This window comes from Colobus angolensis, unplaced genomic scaffold, assembly GCF_000951035.1.
Source record: "Colobus angolensis palliatus isolate OR3802 unplaced genomic scaffold, Cang.pa_1.0 Scaffold11, whole genome shotgun sequence".
Classification (NCBI taxonomy): domain Eukaryota; kingdom Metazoa; phylum Chordata; class Mammalia; order Primates; family Cercopithecidae; genus Colobus; species Colobus angolensis.
In genome coordinates, this window is record NW_012112030.1 from 18,949,078 (window position 1) to 18,971,726 (window position 22,649).

Genomic DNA, 22,649 nt, shown 5'->3' on the forward strand with positions numbered 1-22,649 from the left:
AAAAAAAAAAAAAAAAAAAAAATTCCAAAAGAAGGATATAGTCAAATCTTAGGGAAGAACTCTGGAGATTAAAAATAAGGGCGATATGACAATATAAAGGCATGAAAATAACTAATAACTAAAATTTGAAGGGCTTCAGTTTAAATAAAAAACTGGAATACATAACAAAGCCAAAATAATTATATGATCAATAAAATGGGTAATGATAAGTACACTTAAGTTGTTAAAGTATGAATGAAAATTGTGTTTTTTAAAAATGAAAAACACCTTTTAACCATTAAGCAAAGAAAACAGTAGAGGAAAAGGCAGAAGCTATACAAGAGAAAAACTTAAATACTGACAAAATAGAATTTAAAAAAGTTCTTAAAGCACAAAATTTTAATGAAATGTAGGTTAGTAGAATGGTGCTTTTCTTTTTTCTTTTTTTAAAATATATTAACAAGAGGACCTAAGAAATGTCTGGCAGTAGTTCAAAGTCAAGGGCCAACATCAATCACTACATAAAGCAACTTAAAGGATCCTTAATGTAAGGGACTGCAGATGTCCAGGCCTTCTCCCTCAATTATCCTCCCAAGGCTGGGACTCCCTGAAAGTTCCCTTAATGGACCTTGGGTCGATATTGTTAGGACAGAAAGCCATGGGCATTGGCCATTTTCTTTTATATCTACTAGAAATTATGTGCCTTCACGTCGAGAATTTCTTTCCTGCTATTTGAGGGCAAGACTGTTGTTCTTTTATTACTGTTGTTATTATTGACACGTTATGGTTATTAATGTGAATTTTGTTATTATTATTACTGGTGGTGATGGTATTCTTGCTTTTAGATGAGAAACTGAAGCTGGAAGGAGTTAAGTGATTGACTTCAGGTAATACAGCAAGCAAGTGGCAGGGCAGAGTGCATGCACTGGGAATACTGGACGTGTCACCCGGGCTAGAATCAGGGCTGGGCTGGTGAATCCAGTGTCCTCTGTACAACAGCAGCTTCCCGTATCTGATAAGTCTTCTGTCCATGTTGAAATTAAACAGCTCAGGGGAGAATAACAAAATTGTTTATGTATCAGGCTTAGGAAATAGGATTTAGTTTGGGGAGAAGATTGGAGAATTAGTAATCCAGGAGGAAGTTTAAGCTCATTCTCAAATACACAAGGATATTCCATGACAAAATCCTGACAAGACTGCTTCTGGAGTGAGCTCCTTTCTTGTATGTTTAAATCTGGGATAAGTCTGTGATGAAGCAAACGTTTGGGTGACATCAAGCATAATCCAGGCCCCTGTTTGCTCCATCCTTGGATCCTCAACTGTTTATTCCTTGCACTGCCATATTTGGAGGATATAAAAGACACACTGAGGGGAGACACCTGCTGGTTGTAATCATCCTAAGACCACAGATTACTTGTTGAACATATTCCCTGCTTTCGTCCCCACTCAGTTTTCTGATTTCCTTGTCCTACTGTTTGATTCTGGTCCTCCTCCTTTTAGTGCTTCTCTGGCTCAGCATTCCATTTGGCACCTGTAGCTCCAGGAGGGAGACAGGAGTCTCTTTCTTTGGGATAAAGGAATATAATAATGGTTAGGCAGCTGTCCTTGGCTCATGACACTCCCTGCCAAAAGAGAAGAAGCAGAGAGCAAGTGCAGTCCCTCCTCCCAAGTCCTCTCCCTTTCTCTCTCTCTCTCTGTCTCTCATTGACTTTTGTTTGACATGAGGTGCCATCTCTGAGGAGGAGTCCAGAATTCACAGGATTTTGAAGTCACAGGGTAGGTATTTAAAAGCATGTGACTTGCCTAGAAAAGTTTTGAGTTTGCTTTTTTGTTGGTGTAAGTAGGTTTAGCTCCTGGGAATAGGAATCATGAGCTTCTGTATCTTTCCTACAGAAATGGTCCCAGCATTCCTCTCAAACCATGTATAATGAAAAGTAGACTCCAACGGTGTGCAGAAAATTTTAAAGACCAGTTGGGAGGAAGCTTCCCCTGTGATGAGCGATAGTTTGCATTATGTATCACAGGAAAGCCCAAGCTTGATCAGTGGCCAAATAGAGAATAGTCTTATGTATCTGAAAGATATTAGGGCTGGCATGAATTTTGTTACTATGTCTAAGTGTTGAGCTATGATTTGGCTGAGTTGTCCAAAATCCCGACTGTCTGGAGTAGGGTTGCTAGATTTAGCAAAATCCCCACAAGATCCCCAGTTGCATCTGAATTTCAGATAAACAACAGATTTTTAAAAATATAAGTATGTCCCAAATATTACATAGTATATACTTATACTAAATAAACATTCACTGTTCATTTGAAATTAATATTGAACAGGATGTCCTGTAATTTATGTGACCATCCTAGTCTGGAGATCACTCCAGATTCATCTGGAATAACTCTCAGATCAGAAGACAGGTGACTTCCTTGATGTCAGAATAGGGAACCTACCAGCAGAGGGAGACTATCTGAGAATGACTATTCTGTTCTGAAAATCTTCATATAAAAGAGATGGGAAAATCTTTGATAAAATGTAGGACTCCAAAATGTTCCTTTCTCCTCTTCCTCTTCCTCCTCCTCTTTTGAACTATTGAGTACTATCTCAATAGTTGTTTTTCTCTTTTTCCCTCCTTTTCTCCCTCCTTTTTCTTCTTCCCCTTCTTTTCCTTCCTTCCTTCCTTCCTTCCTTCCTTCCTTCCTTCCTTCCTTCCTTCCTTCCTCTCTCTCTTCTTCTTCTTCCTCTTCTTCTTCTTCCTTCTTTCTCTTTTCTTTCTTTCTTTTGCTCTCTCTCCCCCTCCCCCTCCCTCCTTCTTCCTTTCTTTCCCTTTCCTTTCCTTTCCTTTTTCTTTTTCTTTTTTCCTTTTTTCCATTTCCTTTCCCCTTCCCTTTTCTTTTCACTTTCCCTTCCCTTTCCTTTCCTTTCTAAAATTTGTCTTAGATGTGTTGAGGTAAGTTTGACTCACATGTAGTGGGGCAAAGTAGTAGAAGAGTAATTTTTTTGCAAGGCATCATTTTATATTAAGAAGATAGCTACTGTGCTTGAAGTTGGGGAAAATGTGCACTTTTGATGGTAAGATACAGAAAATGAACATAGAGAGCAGAGACTGTATTTTTGTTCATGTAACAGTAAGCCCTGAAATTATTTTAGGACCACTTACAGCCAGGGATATGTTTTTTCCTCCTTGTTGTTGAAATTGCATGATATATTTGTAGGCACAGAAGTTTTAGACGTGTGGTCTTATTCACAGAGATGCTGGACTTCTTGAACTGCTAGCACTTATACTGATTTGCCCTATGGAAATTAGTGTTTCCTGACACTATATCCCTTGCTTTTTCAATCACATGACAGCCAGCAAAATCTAAGGACTTTGGTTGTTCTGTTTTCTAAAAAAGTGGCACCTCTTGAAGGGACCCAGTTTAGGCAATGGGTTTTTATTTTCAACTCAGCATGTCTTTCCTGGGTACTAGCAACTTTTAAATAAGTATTAGCATCAGGTTCCACCCAGCCTATACCTAGCTTTGAACTGAAGGTTGACTTTATTCTGCATTACTCTGCGTTACTCCTCCGTTACTCTGCGTTATTCTGCGTTACTCCTATTGGTCAGTGGTTCTAACCTGCTGGGTCCATGCTTTTAGGGGCACTGCCATAGTCAGTTGGGGCTGCTGTAACAGAATTATCATAGACCGGGTGGCTTAAACAACAAATATTTGTTAATTTGTTTCTCACAGTTCTAGAGGTTGGAAATCCAAGATCATGGTACTGGCCTGATTAGGTTCTTGATGGAGGCCTTCCTCCTGGCCATCTTTGTGTTGTATTCTCGTAATTCGAAGAGACAGAGAGGAAGCAAACTGTCTTGTCTCTTCTTATATGGGCATCACGAGAGCACCCTTATTATCTAATTACCTCCAAAAGGCCCCATCACCAAATGCCATCACAGTAGGAATTAGAATTTTTCAACGTATGAATTTGGTGAGACACAAACATTCAGCCTATAGCAGAGGCATTTGCAAAAATTTGTACCTTACCTTGTCTTCTTAAGATTTTGAAACATTTTCCCCAGAAATGTGCAGGCCCCTCTGGTTGAGCCTCATTGTACATAAAGAGAGGTTTTGATGATGAAAATGTACAGTGCATGTAAATGATTCGTAGGCACACTAAAAAATGGTTGTGATTCCCTGATTAGCAATGAAAGGTACAGTTTTGTAGATGAGGCAGAAAGTATTTGTATGTCAAAATGTCTGTAATTTAAAGAGTGGAGCCTAAGCATAGAATGCTACAACTATATTTCAGATCCAATGCAAGAAAATGACTAGGACTGTGTGTCAGCCTGGACCTGCATGAGATGTGGGATCAGAACCAAAAAACAAGAGTCAATGAATGACAGTAATCAGGATGGTAGAAAAAAAAGGATTAAAAGATTAGGCCCAGTTGCAGGGTAGTTGTAATCCTCTACTCCTGTCCTTAACTACTATCGTGGTGCAGTAGGGCCAGGTTTGTTGTTATTGTTGTTAAGATGGAGTCTTGATGTTGCCAAAGCTGGCGTGCAGTGGTGCAATTACAGCTTACTCTACCCTCAAAGTCCTGGGCTCAAGCAATCCTCCTGTGTCAGCTTCTTTAGTAGCTGAAAATATAGGTGAGCACCACTATGATGCTAATTTAAAAATTTATTTTTGTAGAGATGGGGTCTCACTTTGCTGCCCGGGCTAGTAGGGGCAACTCTTAAGGATGTTTAAAGGAAAAGAAAACTAATTAAAATAAGCTTATTTAAAAATTACATATCAAGGTTTTAGTATCTACTATATGTGTATAAGTCACTGAGTGAGGCACTGAGTAGCGAAACAGAACAAAGTGACTCCAGCCTAGTTGTGTGGGTTTGACAGACAAGCAGATTTATAACTACAAGAAATATCCATGGAATATTATTTAACCATAAAAAAAAATGAAATCATGTCATTTGCAGCAACATGGATAGAACTGGAGGTCATTATGTGAAATGAAATAAGCCAGACGCAAAAAGACAAATATTGCATGTTCTCACTCACCTGTAGAAGCTTAAAAAGCTGATCTCATGAAGTTAGAAAGTAGAATGATAGAGGCCAGGAAGGGTGGGTGGGTGGGGATAAAAAGAGGTTGTTGGGGGATAAAGAGAGGTTGATTCATGGGTAGAAACACAGCTAGATGGAAGGAATAAGTTATAATATAGGCCGGGCGTGGTGGCTCAAGCCTGTAATCCCAGCACTTTGGGAGGCCGAGACGGGTGGATCACAAGGTCAGGAGATCGAGACCATCCTGGCTAACCCGGTGAAACCCCGTCTCTACTAAAAAATACACAAAAACTAGCCGGGCGAGGTGGCGGGTGCCTGTAGTCCCAGCTACTCGGGAGGCTGAGGCAGGAGAATGGCGTAAACCCGGGAGGCGGAGCTTGCAGTGAGCTGAGATCTGGCCACTGCACTCCAGCCTGGGCGACAGAGCGAGACTCCGTCTCAAAAAAAAAAAAAAAAAAGCTTCTAATATTCGATAGCAGAGTTGGGTAACTACAGTTAACAACGAATATATTGTATATTTCAAAACAGCTGGAAAAGAGGACTTGAAATGATCCCAGCATATAGAAATGATAAGTACTCGAGGCAATGGACATCTCAAATACTCTGACTTGGTTATGACACAGTCTGTGCATATAACAGAATATCATATGTACCCCATAAATATGTATAACTATTATGCATCAATAATAAAAAAAGAAGTGTGCATAGGTTGTCATAGGGCATATAAACAAATGAAGAGAGAGGCAGAAGCCGTTTAAGCAGAATCTTTAAGGATGACTAGGAGTTATTCAGGGAGAAAAAGGGGGAGGGGGAATTGGTAACAAAACATGTAACAGCTCAGTAGGGTGAGGGACTAAAGTGGAGAGGGAATGCCTGTCATCAAGGTGGCTTTTGTATGTGATGCATAGACTGGTTATGGCATGGCTCTGCAGAACTCTGTGGAGAGTTAACTGGACCCTGTGAGCCCCAGAAGCCGCTGCAGGCCTGCAAGAGAAGGGCCACGCTATGACTTTGCTTCATGCAAAGAGTACTCTAGTCTCACTGTGAACAGTGCAAGGAGAGCAGCTTTCTGAAGAGTGGGAACACATCAATGTTTTAGGACCCATCTTCTGGCCTTCTTTTGTTCCCCTTCCTTCCTTCCTAAGTTCGTTCCTCTCCTTCTGTCTCCTCCCTTGGTGTCTGTTTCCTTTCTGGTGTTCATCATTTTCTTCTATTTCTTTCAGCTTTCATTTTTTATTTTTCTCCTTTTCCATCTTCACTGTGTTTTCCAGTCTCCCACTTTCCCTTTATCCATTAAGAAACTCACATATTTTTAAAATTTCTCGTAAAATACATTGCCTGGTTGCCCATTTACTGCTTCAAGAGAAAATGGATACTACCTAGAACTAAAAGAATGTTAACTGAGCTTGATCAGTTTCCTAAGTTGATTTTGTTTTGGCCCAATTGTCTCAAAAGGCAACTTTGCCAACAAGACAAAGGGATGTTTTAAACTCTAAAATAACTTCTCTTTAAGTATTGAGAACCAGTGTTTAAGAAGAACTTGGGTTCAACTCAATAGAAATACCCATTCACTCAAACACCCTTTCTACTAGGTGAAGAGGAGAGGCAGGAACACAGAAGAGAAAGGCAGGGAAAGGAGACCCTCTTAAGAAACTAAAATACTAAGAAACTAAAGAGTTGTCAAATTTAAGGATGCTATTATTTCCATTTCCCCTATCATTAGCAGAAATGGAGATTTCAGAGCAAGAAGAGGTAAGTTAAAGAAAATATAGACAAGTAAGAGCCCTCAACTCCATACCTGTAATCACTTTTATCACCATTTTCATTTTAAGGAATAATAAATGTGGTTCTTTTTTTTTTTTCGAGATGGAGTCTCACACTTTCACCCAGGCTGGAGTGCAGTGGTGCAGTCTCGGCTCACTGCAACCTCTGCCTCCCGGGCTCAAGCAATCCTCTGCCTCAGCCTCCCAGTAGCTGAGACTACAGGTGCCTGCCACCACGCCTGGCTAATTTTTATTTTTATTTGTTATTTTTAGTAGAGACGGGGTTTCACCACCTTGGCCAGGCTGGTCTCGAACTCCTGACCTCGTGATCCACCCACCTCGGCCTCCCAAAGTAAATGTGGTTCTAATGGATGTTTTTTAAAATATAGATTATATTATTAAATTGCCTGGTTTTCAGTTTTTAAATTTAAGCCAGTGTATTAATTTGTTTCACTCTGCTATAAAGAACTACTTGAGACTGGCTAATTTATTAAGAAAATAACTTTAATTGATTCACAGTTCCACACGGCTGGAAAGGCCTCAGGAAACTTACAATCATGGCAGAAGGTGAAGGAGAAGCAAGCACCTTCTTCACAAGGTGGCAGGAGAGAGAGAGTAGGGGGAAGTGCTACACTTTTAAACCATCAGATCTCATGAGAACTCACTATCACTAAAACAGCATGGGGGAAATCTGCCCCTATGATCCAATCACCTCCCACCAGGTCCCTCCCCTGAAACGTGGGGATTACAATTTGAGATGAGATTTGGGTGGGGACACAGAGCCAGACCGTATCAGCCAGGATAGTACGAGAGTTCTTATTTCTCTTTCAACAGTATTAGTGAACATCCATTATATCTTGTTTAGATTTGTTTTGCATTTGTTGTGGCCCCTAATTTATTTTGGTTTTACATAGCTGTGGCTCTTGATGTATTTGCTATGACACAGACCCATTGCCTGATGTATTATGATCTTATGATTATGACATTAGGTGAAGGGCTGCCATTTTTATTGATTCCTTTCAGCAGCATGTATTGAGAAAAGGAGAGAGTACCTTTGGCTTGCTCATTGCCCCAGGCAATTCAGCTGCTGACTTTGCCTTCATTCCATTTATTTAAGTTTCAGGTCAGGTTGAAGGATTTAAAAAAGGGAGAGCAAGTAAGGAAGGGAAATATAGTAACATTCTAGATTTGGAATGGAAGCTGAGAAACATTTATCCTCAGGATTAAATATGCCCCTTATCTCAGGTCTTAGCCCAGTGATACAGCATCATTTCCTGCCCATTGTAATTTAACATGTGTGCTCCCTTGCCCCCGGTCCCTTTTTCATGTGAGAAGCATGCCCCAATGATAATGAATTTTTCTTTCCTTAAGGTTTTTATTTCCATGGATGACCCATATTTCAAACAGGAAGCACATAATCTTTCTATTAGTGTTCAGTTTTCTATATATTTGTTTTAAACAAATACAATGAGCAACTAAACTATATTATGTACCACTGGAAGGGACTGCAGAGAACAGAAAGCTGCCTAAGACAGAAAGCTTGTGCCCTCAAGGAGACATAAAACATGTACACAAATCTCTTATCAGCCAGGTAACTTCTGAGAGGGTAGAGGTGAAAAGGACCAAAGAGATGAGGGACTCTACACTGGCAATGAGTGGTTTATGGGTTATATCCTTACTTTTTAGAGTAATAGACTCCCATAAGCTACCAGAGGAGAGGTTTTCTATCCTTATAGCATCTGTGCATAATCCTGAAAGTGGTCCTCATGGGAAGCCCCAGAGGAAGCTGGCAAAAATATCCAGGGATTGGTTCTCCAGGAATCCCATTTAGGCTGCTCTGGGTTTACTTAAGCACATTTTTATCTTTTTGAGAACAAACCACATAAAGGACATAAAGAACTTTGCAGAAAACATATTCCCAAACAAGAACCTAGTTTGAGCTAGAACTCGGTATAGAGGGGGCACTCCATATCCACACTGCCCATCTGGTAGTGGAGGGTGTAGCTGCTGGCATCATGGTCTGAGGAGGCTGGGGTGCAAACTTGAGCATCTGGACATGAGCTTAGAAAGATCCTTGACATGTGATGGGTTGAGAATGGGGGTGAGCATGACCTGCAATCTTCTTCCCAATCTGCTTGGGAGCTCAGCATTGTGAGAAGCCAGACCAGCAATTCTGAATATCCCAAGATGGACTTAGTCTTTGCCTACTGATATTTCAATATAAATGAAGCCAAAATACTGGAGCATTAAATAAAATGAAGAAAGTTGGTGACATTTACTAGATAAAGGGGCTTACAGTGTAGCATTTATATTTAGATTCAAGTTGTGATTAAAGTCTTCCAAAAAGACAGCAATTTTGAGAAAGGCATAGTTGGAGAGCTTGGCAGAAAGCCAAGTGATGAAAACAGAGTGTTATAGTAGAGAAGATAGCATGGAAGAATGTGCTAGAAGTCTGAAACAATGGGAAAAGTGAAGGTAACCAACCTAAACATACTTCATTTGGCCACAAAGCTTTTGACTTTCATTGAAAGGTGAAGAAAGGGGAGAACGTATTCTAGTACAATACAAAATCCACTCAAACTTGACTCTTGAAATAGAGCCTTTCAATGTAGTGAATGGGGAATTAGAGGATGAAGTTACAGCAGCAATAGATTAAGAGTTAGGCCTTAAGGAACAACAAAGAGTTTTACTTACAGATACATGGAAAAGAGGAATTATCAAATTGAATTTATTTTCTTTTCATTGCTTCTAAACTTTCTTTTTTGCAATATCATATTATGACTCACATTTTCTACCTGTGTTACACTTCCATAAAAACCTAATAATTTTTCTGGTTTGGGTTGATTTGTTCTAATTTTCAAGTGAGAAAAAATGGTCAAGGGAAGAATGTAGAGGAAGGTGATATACATATATATCACATCAGGTACTGTGTGTTTGCTTGAGTCATGGATGCAGCGTTGAGGAAACTATTATAATTTCAACAAAACAACAGAAATACTCAAGTTGTGGAAAGAAAACTTAAATTTCTTACTTGTCAATCAAAATTAGAATTTTAGTGAGACACTACAAAACTACAAATGTTGATAATTTAGATATGTATTAATTACATCTCAAACTGATCTGATTATAAAATTGGAAAATCGTAAGGTAACTGACTAGATGATTTTAATCGGCTGATTGAATATCAGTCACTGGAGTGGTACCTGACTGTGTTAATAATTGAGCAATAATTTGTGGTTTTTCCTCCTTTTTCAAATTACCATCAGAAAAATATCTTATGCAAATTTTAAGTACATTTCCAAATGCATTTTGATCATTATTTTGAAGGACATATCTGGAAGTTTTGGAAGCTTGTTTTTGTTTTTTATAGAGCAAAGGGCATAAGCCAAAATCAAACAGTGATTTATTTACTTAGAAAAGCTAAATATAAAGTTCAAAAGTCATTCAAATGTCTCTCTGTAATGATCTGTGATTCTGTGAAATAAAAACTTTTGAATCTTCCGTTCATTTTGGTAATTCTTGATACAGAACAAAGGGATCATTAAAAAAAAAAAAAGCTGGAAGAGACCTGAACAACCATTTTCCTCATGTAAGTAAACCAAAACCTAAAAAGGTTAAGTGAATAAATGAGTTACACAGCTAATAGCAGGAGAACTCTGCTGTGTAAAAGTCTTTAAAATAACTCCCCACAGCATTCACAATAAAGCTTAGCATAGCACCTAACAACCTGTCATAATCTGCCTCTTCATTCCTTTCTGGCACATCTACATGTAGTCCAAAACTTCCACATGTAGTCTTTGTTCTAACCATCGGTTACCCAAATATGTGCTGTTTCTGTCTTTGTATTTATAATTGCCTACCTAGATGGCTACCCTTTCCTTCTGATTTGCTGAGCTAGTCACTACTATTTTTTTTTTTCCTGAAAAACACTCCCTGACTCACTAGAATGACTTCCACAGCCCGCCTCTTGGTTTCTGTGGCCCTCTCCATCCGTGGGTTTTGCATCTCACAGGTTCAACCAACCTCAAATCAAAAATATTTGGAAAAAACAATTAAAACTTATAATAGAATAATAAATAATACAATTTTAATAAAACAATATAGTATAACAACTATTTCAATAGTATTTACAATGTATTAGCTATAAGTAATCTAGAGATGATTTAAAGCATGAGGAAGGATATACATAAATTACATGCACATACTATGCCATTTTACGTAAAAGACTTGAAGAACCACAGATTTTGGTATCCCTGGGGGGTCCTGAAACAAAACCTCCATGGATATCAAGGGATGACTGTACTTCCCTCATAATCTTACAATGCTCTATTTTAAATGTCTTACTAGACCACAGCTTCTTGAGTGCAGGAGCTATTTGAATTTGTACAACCATAAAAACATTAATGATTATAATGATAGTTAACATTTGTTGAGTACTAACAGTGAATAGACTGTTCTAATTGTTTTATTGGTATCAACTTATTCTTAAGCACAATGTCTAGCACAGAAACAATAGGTAATTTTTGGTTGATTGTTGGAAGTAATGCATCTATGCAGGAATGACATTAGCGCTAGAATGATGTCCTCAATAATTCCCAGTCCAGAGATTTTGGTAGTTTCTACTGCTGGTTATCTAATCTTCACACAGATGGAACTGGATGTGAAAGATTCTTTGCCTACCCTTTTCTTGTGGATGTTGGAATCCACAAGTTAGAGAGAGGATTATATAAACCTTACTGATGTAGATGCAACTATTATAATTTGGTTTAGAAAACTTGGAAACTCAGGAAAAGGGTCTTCTTTGTAGTGACATTATGGTTCACTATAGGAGTTTTCTAGCTAAACTGAAAACATTTTATGCCTAGCCAGACTAATATAGATAGGTAGTCAGCCCATACTCTAAAATGTACACCAATTTCTTCATATCTGCAAGATCTGAGGTATTAAGTGAAATCTACCAAACTCTACTTTCTTTCTGGTCTTGATTCTCTTTATTTCCATGAGATTATGTATTTACAATGCCAGGGAAGGTATATTTTCAAAAAGGTCACATCTGTAGAATAATGCTTATGTGTCATTGTACATAGATCCTTTTCCAAAATACCTGGCACCATCATTTCTTTATGTATTTAGCAAATAAAGTAGAATGAAGGAAATTATGTTGGTGAAAAGCAGTACACATTTAAAATGTCATTAAAGTGCCATGGTAGTTAGAATGTTTTCAAATTTTGCTGACTCAGCCTAGAGCACGGATCAGTGGGTGGATTTAAGTGGGGTGGTCCTTGACTCCTGAAATAGTGTGCAAAAATGTGGATTTGCATGTTTATGTTTAGGAGAGTGGTTCTAAGGCTTTTACTAGGTAGTCAAAGAGGTCTGTGTCTCTCTAATGATTAAGAACCACTGTCAAGCTTGCCATTCAGCTTGTGAACCTCTGCGATATGAGTTAGGAGTCCGTCCTTTAAAAGCACTAGTTTCAAAGGCAAAATTTAGTAAGTTCAATAAGCTGTGTGCTCAGGTGATCCTGCTCAGGTCAAGGGTTGGTTGGCCAATGATGTGCAAGAGCATTGTCTTTGTTTACTACACTGTAACAAACTTGTCTATTTCTCTTACTGTCCTTGCATCTTCTTTGGATTTCATAGGTTAAAATAAAAAGGTCCTCATGAAAGGGTTTCTTTTCTAAATTAGGCTCTCTTAAAAACCATCAATAATTCAGAAGCTAGTAGGTAACCTTTGACTGTTTATCGACACAAAAGGGAGCTTACCATCCCAGATTCTGTGATGATGAATAGAAACCATGCCATAAACTGGAATTGTAACTTTTCACTGTGGTCATCGTTTGGATGATTATTCAGATTCATAACATTTGTAGAACTTTTATTTTGACATTTTAAATAAACACATCTATTCTTACTATGAAGGTCTTTACATTTCTTTTTTCTGTTTAGGACTGTTTAAGGGTATGAATTCCCTAAAACTATACCAATGTGATTATTGAACTGAGATTCTGAGGTAAAATAGTTGAGAAATTCATATTTGTATGTGTATTAAACAAAATAATGATTTCCAAAAGCTATATATTGTTTTAGCAACTCAAAATCAAAGCATTCTAGTATAAAGTTTTTTAATGTAGGAAATTATTTTTTATTCTGTGTTGCTCAAATACAAAGCAAATTATTGATATTTCTTATTTTACATAAAAAGGATACTCTCACAATTGAGAAGATATTACTCTAATGGCTTTTGGCCTTTTTCTAAGAATTTGACATTCAGATGCTTGAAGAACCGTAAGTTCAATCTTTATTTTTTTTAAAGGATGTTTATTTACTTTATGATAGAGTTGCTTTTCATACAGTGATTTTTGTAGTTTAGAAAAATATTTAAATATTGGGTAAAATTTGCCATTATTGTTACTGTTGAAATAATGTTTAAAAAATACTTACTGAAATTGACTCATTGAAACAGTTAATATGAAAAGCACATTATTGGATATTTAATATTTTAACATATTGAGAAATGGGTACTATAAGAGATGAAAGCAATTGATGGTAGACCTGGACTAAACAATCTTAAAGGCAGCCTCTAGCTTTATGATTTTAGACTTTTATCACTGGAAAAAATATGATGGCTGTGTTTCCCACCATCTAAAGCACCAACTTAAGTGTACATCAGTATAATGCTTTTTATTTGAATAAGCAACAAGAGTTGCTTATTGATAACTTGTTACTGCATCCTTTATGCTAACAAATTATCCAAAGAGGCACTTCAGAAATTTAGGTAAACATCATAATCTCTTCAAGGGATTGGGTTTTGTTCAAAGATAAATACTCAAATAGAGTTAAAATAAGAAAAGAATTAGACTAATTCACATCCTTTATTTCTTTATCTGTCATTTGACTAATATGTGCCTTCAAGATTTTAAGTGTGAATCTGTATTGACTCAGTGATTTGTTGTAATGGGTTTCTGTTCCTCAGAATTTGCTTTATAATGGCCATACTAAGCCCTTCTTAACCTGTTGCTAGTGGGTCTGTTGCATTTCAGGTTGCTTATACTATTAAAAGACCAGACCCTTACATTCTACCTTGATAAATAATTTTCTCCCAGTAATTACTTATTTACCTTATTTTAGTTTCTCCTAAATCTTCTAAAAACTTAATGAGCTTTTCATTCAAGCCTGATATATTGACCCTATTTTTTAGCGATGGTTTTAAACCACTTCTTTGCTGTTCTCAAGGTAACCTTGGTGATATTGTTACATTTGTTCATTATCATTTGTTATGCAGCAACTATCTCTATTGATTTGTCTGTGGCCTTTGATTCTATGAATCACAACATATTGCTATTTGAGTGTCCCTCAATTTGGCAAAGTTTAACTACAGTGGAATGGTTCTCAGGCTACATTAGTGAATAAACCCTAGTCATTTTGTTTAATGGTGTTGAATCTGAGGTGAAAATGTTACATTCAAAGTTACCTCCGGAGCTAATTATGGGGCTTTTTACTTTTTCAGTTTTTATTAATGACCTGCCGACATCATATAGTTCATGAAATGCTCTGAATGTGTACATGCTGATGATACGACCTCAGACCCAGCAAGAGCTCAGACAAGTGTGCAGACATTGTGTGTTTAAACTGGAGATTCATTGAGTGATGCTCACAACACAGATACAAATTTTGCCCCAAATACACAGGCTCACAATTTTTTTTCCAACTACACAGAGCAATCCTGGGTAAGTTTATGTTTGCCTGCTTTATAAATGGAGGTAGGAACACAGCTCGCTGAAATAGATGATGAAATGTGTATCTGGGCTTTTATATACCATCCTATTCCCATATCAAATATAATGTAATTTTAGGTGGTAAAACCCGAACATTTCACAAGCATACTATTTCCCGTTAAATAATTTTAAAAAGTGGTTCTTTATACCTATCTCTCTGAATGTAAATATGAAGGTAACACTTTCTCCAGAATGCTCTTTTCTTAAATTTGGAAAATTACCAAGTAGGAAAATATTCTCTACAGTAGCACAGCATTCTTTGAGACTGACTTGTCAATTTCAATTTTGTATTCATCCACGTGATAAAGCACGTGTAAGGCCTGAATGCTCCCTGGGTATAGTCCGTATCTTTTGAAGTAACTTCTCAACTCACGGAAGTCTCCCTTCACTGCCTCCTTTGTAGACAGGCAGGACACTGGACCACATTTAATATTATGAGATTCCTTGAACTTCCCTTGGACCAAAGCAGAGGAATTGAGTTTGTAGATGGAAACAGAATAACAAACCAAGTTTGAATGGATGCTCTTTGTGGCTGGGTTTTCAGTACGTATTGGGTCAGAGGCAGCCAGACATTCTGTTCCAAGAGCTCTTCAGACGCTCATAATGAACCTCTCTTGTCTGTAGAAGTTGTGCATGTACTAATGACATAGAGATGTGAGGGACACAGTTTCTGTACTCAAGGAGCTTATATTCCCGCGTGAATAGTAGTTAAAGGAATATGTTCTGAGCAAGATTGCCTGGTTTCAACTTCTGGTTCTGCCACCTGGCAGAGTAACATTGGGCCAGTGGCTTATCCTTTTTGGCTTCAGTTTCCTCATCACTAATACACCTTTCATAATCATACCTCCCTCATGGAGTTTTTGAGGGTCCAATTTATAATACATGTAGGGGGCTTACAAAAGTGACACACATTGAAAGTACTGAATAAATGGTTAACCATGATTATTATTAAAGAAATAAGCATTCTACAATAAGGTAAGTGCTACAGAAGTAGATACAAAACACTGAGAGCACAAGATGAGAATCAATGAATTCTATCTTAAGGAAATGATGACTGGCTGGAAGAGAACCTCACAGAAGAGATGAAATTGTAAAATACTAATAAGCCATTCTTTACTGTACAGTTACTATGTTATAGGCACTAGACTGAGCACCTCAAAGACTTAATCTTATTTAGTTCTCATAGCAATGCTCTGTTTAATGTATCTCCTTTTACAGAGGACACTGAGGCTCAGGAAGACTGAGTAATTTGCCACAGGTCCTAAAACCAGGAGGTGGTAGAGCTGGGATGTAGCTGGAGTGAGTGCTAGATTCACACCTAGGTTTAAGCGCACTGATGCTCATGCTCCTAACAACTACATAACAGTTCCTTCTCCCTTAAGCTTGTCTTCAAAGGATGCATGTGAGTTTGCTGGTTGAAGAAGGGTGCTAGGCAGAGAATAATTTGACACAGTGGGGAAAATATGTGCAAAAGTAACAGCGGTGTGAAAATAGGTGACGAGTTTGGGGACCACATGGTACAAGGTCATTTGGGTCATGCTAAAAAGCTTGGATTTGGGCTTGGGAATAGTGGAGAGCCGATCAGATGTCCATGTGAGAGAAGAAACAGAGTGGGCATTGGTTCTGGATGGATTGGAGGGCCATGGCATTTGGAGGTGGGAAGCCTTTAGAAAGAGGTTTGTTGTATCAATCTGGGCAAGAAATAGTGACAGCTTAAAGTTAGAAAGTGAGGGGAGAATTAGGGTAGAAACAACAGATTTGAGAGGCTTTTCAGTAGTCAATTGAGCAAGGTTTGACAACTGATGGCATCAGTGAGGGAGAGGTAGGCTGAGGCTGACTCAGGTCTCAGGCCCCGTGGCTAGTGGTTGAAATGAATGGAGCTGGTAAATAGAAGCAGCTTACATAAAATCCATTTAAGGATTTGTTAGGTAAAGTCAGTATTAAGAAATAGCAAAACTTCTAAAGGAGGTGTTGAGGATATGAGGGGGCATTTTCAAAGAAGATTTAAATTTGACAATGCAAACTTCTATTGTCTGTAAGACGAGGAAAGGAGAAACTAAAGGTACCAGCACCTTGGAAATTTTCCAATTGCCATTACAGGCTCTTAGAGGGTCAGCGGAAATGGCAAGTATGCACAACTTTCAATTACAGTAAAAGCTCACTGATTTGGATTAATTGGGGTAAAGGGCAGCCTGACTAAATAAAAGTCTGATTTATAGAAAAAATTTAAATAAATTCAGTTTGATTACTTTTAAGTATTTTAAGCGAACTCTGTTTTTTATTTAAAATGTCAAATTGCTAAGGATGATTTGTGAATAATACAAAAAAGACCTAATATGAAGGGCAACTATATTAATTAATTAATTAGATAAATATTTAGTGCCCATCATATGCCAGGCAATAGTGACCATAAATGATGCCTCTAAGTGTCACACTCTATGTTTAAAAATGACCATTTTCTTTTTTTCTTGCAGATCCAAATTTTTAAAAGGCATACATATCTGAAAAATCAGTCTCCAAATGAGTTGCCTTGTAAGCCTTTTCTTGTTTTATAAAAAGGAGAAAGTTCTCCACTTAGATAATCACAATTGGTGAAATGGGAACTTGAGGAGGTTTTCCTGTGCCAGAGACTCCTATTGGTCTCTATGCTTCTGTTTTTACAACTTTTCGGTCCATCTTCCTGTAGTGGGCATTGTTTCTAGGCATTGTGGGCATTGTGGGTTCCAGGTTTCAGCTCCTCCCACTTTGGTTATTATCTACAGGATAAAATCCAAGCAATTTCTTTGGCATAGAATTCAAGGCTGGTCACATCACAATTCTTGTCTCTCTCTATGTAATGAACTCAAAATTTCCACCTGCCTTGCTTCCCACACCCTGCTGCTCCTTGTGTCTGTATTTTTGCATATGCTGTTCCATCTATTTAGCAGTTCCTTCCCATTTTGTCTTTGAACTTATATTCATTTTTCAAAACCTTGCTTAGGAGGTACTTCCTGTTTTCTTTCCTTTCTAGACAGAATGACTCATTCCTTTGTCTGTTTCACTTCTGTGATTCTGATATTGCTTGTATCACATGGACATTTGTTTATTTGCTTACATGTGTCTCTCCCTCACTAGACTACAAATTCCTTGAGGTCAAGGGCCTTGTGGCATTTAACTTTGTCTCTATGGTACCAAGCACAGCACCAAACACAAGATAGACACTAATAAGTTAATTACCGTATTGTATTGAGCAGAGTGTTCTTAACTAGTGCGGGCACTATCAAATTTTCTAGCTTTGCCCTTTCATCCCTCCCACTTGCATTCAATTTACTCTTATCATAACAAAATACTGGTCGGCATGGGTGGAGGTAGGGGTAACTGTTTGTGATTGTTAATTTTAGGTGTCCACTTGATTGGGTTAAGGGGTACTTAGCTGGTAAAACATTTCTGTGAGGGGTAGGTAGCATTTTTAGAGATTAGCATTTCAATCAGTAGACTCAGTAAAAATGATCCATCATCACTCATGTAGGCAAGCATCATCCAATGTGTTGAAAGCCCAGATTGAACAAAAATGAGGAGGAAGTTTGAATTTGCTTTCTCTTTTTGAGGTAGGGCATCCTTTTTCTCCTATTCTTGGAGATAAGAACTCCAGGTTCTTGGGCCTTCAGGCTCCAGTGGTCCCGCAGGTTCTCAGGCCTTTGGACTCAGATGAATTACATCACTGGCCTCCCTGGTTCTCGTCTTGTAGGCAGCATATTGTGGGACTTCTTGGTCTCTATGATTACGAGTCAATTCCTATAATAAAACCCTCTTTACCTATCTATCTTTCTGCCAATCTGTCTGTCTATCCTATTGGTTCTATTTCACTAGAGATGTCTAATATTGGTAAAATTTAAAATCAGGTAATGTTATTTCTTGCTATAATTTTGGGTTGAAGGGGTACTTTATTATGATGCATATGTATTTTTCTTGCCTTTAGATTTGTCTGTACCTTCCACTCCCAGTTTTTCAACCCATTCCCATCACATCTTTCTATCACTGTCTCTCTATAACTGTCTGTCTAGGTTCAAAGTCAAGTCCATAATTAGATCAGAATTTTATGTCTCGATTTAGTGATGTGTCATCAGAAGCTCAGAATATTTCACATTTTGGGCTTAGGCACATTTACGTGCTATCATTCACCTCCATAAATTCATGCTACATTTAATCTTCTGACTATTAGCTTTCTCCACTGTCCAACCCTCCCAGCAATTCTGCCTTAGGGCACCTAAGAATGAGTGATCGCTATGACAAGAAGATAATTAATTAGATTGATGTTCAAAGAGTCCCCCTCAAGTTGTCAATACCCATATTTATATCATAATGCTATAATTTTTGGCAGAATTATTTCCTTTTTATGAAAATCGGATGAAGCAATTTTCAGATTTCCTGACATGTATCAAAAATTTGAAAAATACACAGATATAGACCCATACTCCTATTAACTTTCCTCCATTTTGAGTAATTTTACACTTTGAGATTTTAAGTTGGGAAAGAAAAATAATCAAATATGGTTAAGAATAGGTTTTCAAACAAACTTTCTAGTCCATTTTTGAAAAGTCAAGGCATTCTAATGTAACTTCACTTACTGAAACAGTTTAGTAAGAGAGTCTAAGTAAGCATTTTTAATCCTTGCTGGATGATAGCAAAATACAAAGGAAATGATAAAAAGATTTTTCTTAATTTCTATAAAAAGTAATTTAGTAATTGGAGATGCTTCTAAAGTGCTACAGAATGTAGTATGTGTGAGACTTTAAATACTCTCTCTCTCTGTCTCTCTCTCACACACACAAATAGTATTATAAGAAACAATAAACACAAAATCATTCCTAAAACTACCCAAAGAGAAAACGAGTAGTGAAATTTGTACTAGGTGATTGTTTTGAAATTATCCAATGAACATAAAGTCCATACCACATTTTATATATCCAGATGTTCTAGAGATTGATGTTTAGGATGTTGCATAAAATTAGAAGTTTAGATGTCTATGGAACCCCGATAGTGTTTTTCCTGGGTGAACTAATTTTGTTATCCATAGTAAGTTGGCAGAAAATAACAAAACAAAATGATAGGTGTTTTATCACCATTATTATTCAGAAATGCTGATTCTTTGATTTGAAACCTGTGTTGTGAAACTTTCCATTTTATGTTACTGAAAAAGGCACATTTAATACTAACAAAAAGCTATTGTGAGAAGGCTTCCCTTGGTCCTTGACTACTGCGTGAAAAAAGTTAATCAATTAAGGAAGCCTATCACAGATGATCATAAGTTCTACAACCGATGATCCCAGGACTGTAATTGGCCTTCCTGTTTGTCTTATTACTCATCGAAGCTGGATGATTACTAACACCAGCAGAAGACAGCCCCTCACTGTCCTTTGTGTAAAGGAACCTTCAGCTAACATATCCCTTAATGATAGTCTGCAAAATCCTGATCGATGCACATATTCAATTCTACTTTTCAATTATGTCGATAATACAGTATTTTAGCATCTTGGAAGTGCAAAATTCATGAAATAATGTCTGTCCAGTATCCAGATAAAGTCGCTCTGTGCCACCTGGTGAATGTCTATTTAAGAACAAGTAACAAGTTCAGGTTCTGTTCACATCCACTTCTGGAAGTAGGGCCTCTTGATAATCTTTGGGGATACTTTTAGGTGTGGGGCTTTAATGAAGGCAAACCTGAAGGGAGACTGTGAATAGCTTCCTTGGGATATCTACTCTGATTTTATGCTGAGATCCTAGTGCAGTAGAACACGAATACATTAAGTATCAAGAAACTGCACTTGCTTCAAAAAGGTGATGGCGGTGGTGATAGTTTGGATAACCCCTCATAATCGTATCATGATATCTAAAATAAATGAAGTGAACATTTTTACACCATTATACCCTATAATACAATTCAATAAACATTATTAAATGCCTCTTGTATGAAAGGTCCAGGGATCAAAAGTCACCTTTATGAAATAAATGACTATAAAAACTCTAATCATGAGAGTTCACTTTTCAAAAGCTCTGTACCATTAATTGTCCTTGTGGATCAACCTTTTACCGGTTTCTCAATGCCAGTGCTTGGATTACTTAGCTTTAAGTCATAAGTTTACTGCAGGCACTCGTTAATTCATTCAACACATTTGTTGGGCAGTTGGGATGTGTAGGCATTATACTAGATGCTGCAACTGAAGAACTCCTGGGGTTCTTGACTATGTTAACTGCCTTCCTTAGCCCTAGATGGATCCTTTTTCCTGACTTACACCACAGGCTTGAATCCTGACTCCTCCCCTATTGGTTCAAGCTCTGATGTAATTCTTGATTAATTATTTTACTCGGCCTGGTCTGCTGCTTGTGGCTCCTATCATCAACTCTTGGCCTTAGACCCTCATCTCTGGGTTTACCTCCTGCCTTATTGGTCTCTGCCCCAGCACCTAGCTGTGGGTTCTTGGGTTTATCTTTGATTTGTGTATGGATATTATTACTAGAGTTCTGCTGTTACACTCACAGATAATTTAGGAGGTCTATGCCAGTGTAAGAGTGCTTCTACTGATGGCTCCGGGTCAGCATATTCTCTCAGCAAAAGAGTGTATCTGCTATCTACTGTCACAATATGCAGTGTAACAAGCAACCATAACACACAACCCAGTATAAAACAGTAAGCATTTACTTAGCTCATGAGTCTTTGGGTGGAGAGGAGAGTTGCATTCTTGGCTGGCAAGTTACCTACAAGGCAGGTTTATTGATTCTGCTGGGGTTTCTCACATGTCTGGGGCCTAGGCTTGGACAACTGGACTGAGTCAGCCTTTTTCTTTACAGTCTCTCATCTGCAAGCAGGTCAGCTGGGTTTATGTTCATTGCAGTGGCAGGTTTCTAAGAAAGAGAGAAGGCAGGTAAGGATACTTTAGGTCTCGGCTCTGTATTGGGACAGAGTCAGTTTCACTGACCCTTTTTTTTTTTTTGAGACAGAGTGTCACTCTTGTTGCCCAGGCTGGAGTGTAATGGTGCATTCTTGGCTCACCACAACCTCTGCCTCCTAGGTTCAAGCGATTCTCCTTTCTCAGCCTCCCTAGTAGCTGGGATTACAAGCATATGCCACCACACCCAGCTAATTTTGTATTTTTAATAGAGACGGGGTTTCTCCATGTTGGTTAGGCTGGTCTCGAACTCCTGACCTCAGGTGATCTGCCCGTCTCGGCCTCCTAAAGTGCTGGGATTACAGGCATGAGCCACCGCGCCTGGCCTTCAGTGACCCTTTTTGGTCAAAATAAGTCACAAGGGCAGCCCAGATTCAAGGAGTGGGGAAGTAGCTGCAAAAAAAGTTGAAGGGTGTAGCGGCAAAGTCACAATTAGAAGGAGTCTGGCAAATTGGGGCAACATTTGCAATCAGTCTTCCATAGTGAATTGGTTTCCAACCATTAAACATTGTGTTTCTCGGCAGCCTTTAGCTTGGACTTGTGTAGGAGTGGGGATGTGAGCCTGAAGTATGACAGAGAGAAGGGAGACTGATATGGTTTTGGCTATGTGTCCCCACCCAAATCTCATCTTGAATAGTGGCTCCCATAATTCCCACGTGTTGTGGGAGGGACTTGGTGGGAGATAACTGGATCATGGGGGTGGTTTTCTCCATACTGTTCTTGTGATAGTGAATAAGTCTCATGAGATCTGATGGTTTTTTAAGGGGTTTCCCCTTTTGCTTGGCTTTCATTCTCTCTTGTCTGCCACCATGTAAGATGTGCCTTTTGCCTTCTGCCATGATTGTGAGGCCTCCCTAGCCACATGGAACTGTGAGTCCATTAAACTTCTTTTTATTTATAAATTACTCAGTCTCAGGTATCTCTTTATCAGCAGCATGAAAATGGACTAATACAGAGACTAACGTGGTATTTTTCCATCACCCTATAGGGCAGCCTGGAGAGCTGTGAGCAGTGCCATAGGAGGAAATGACTGGTGAGTGAAATAAGCAAGGTAGGAATTGAAGTGTATGTGAAGTAGGATCCATGCCTTCTCCTTCTGGATGTTCAGCTGGATCATCCTGACTGCTCCGACTTTCATCTTGGCTTTCAAAGGCAAGAGGAAATTATAAG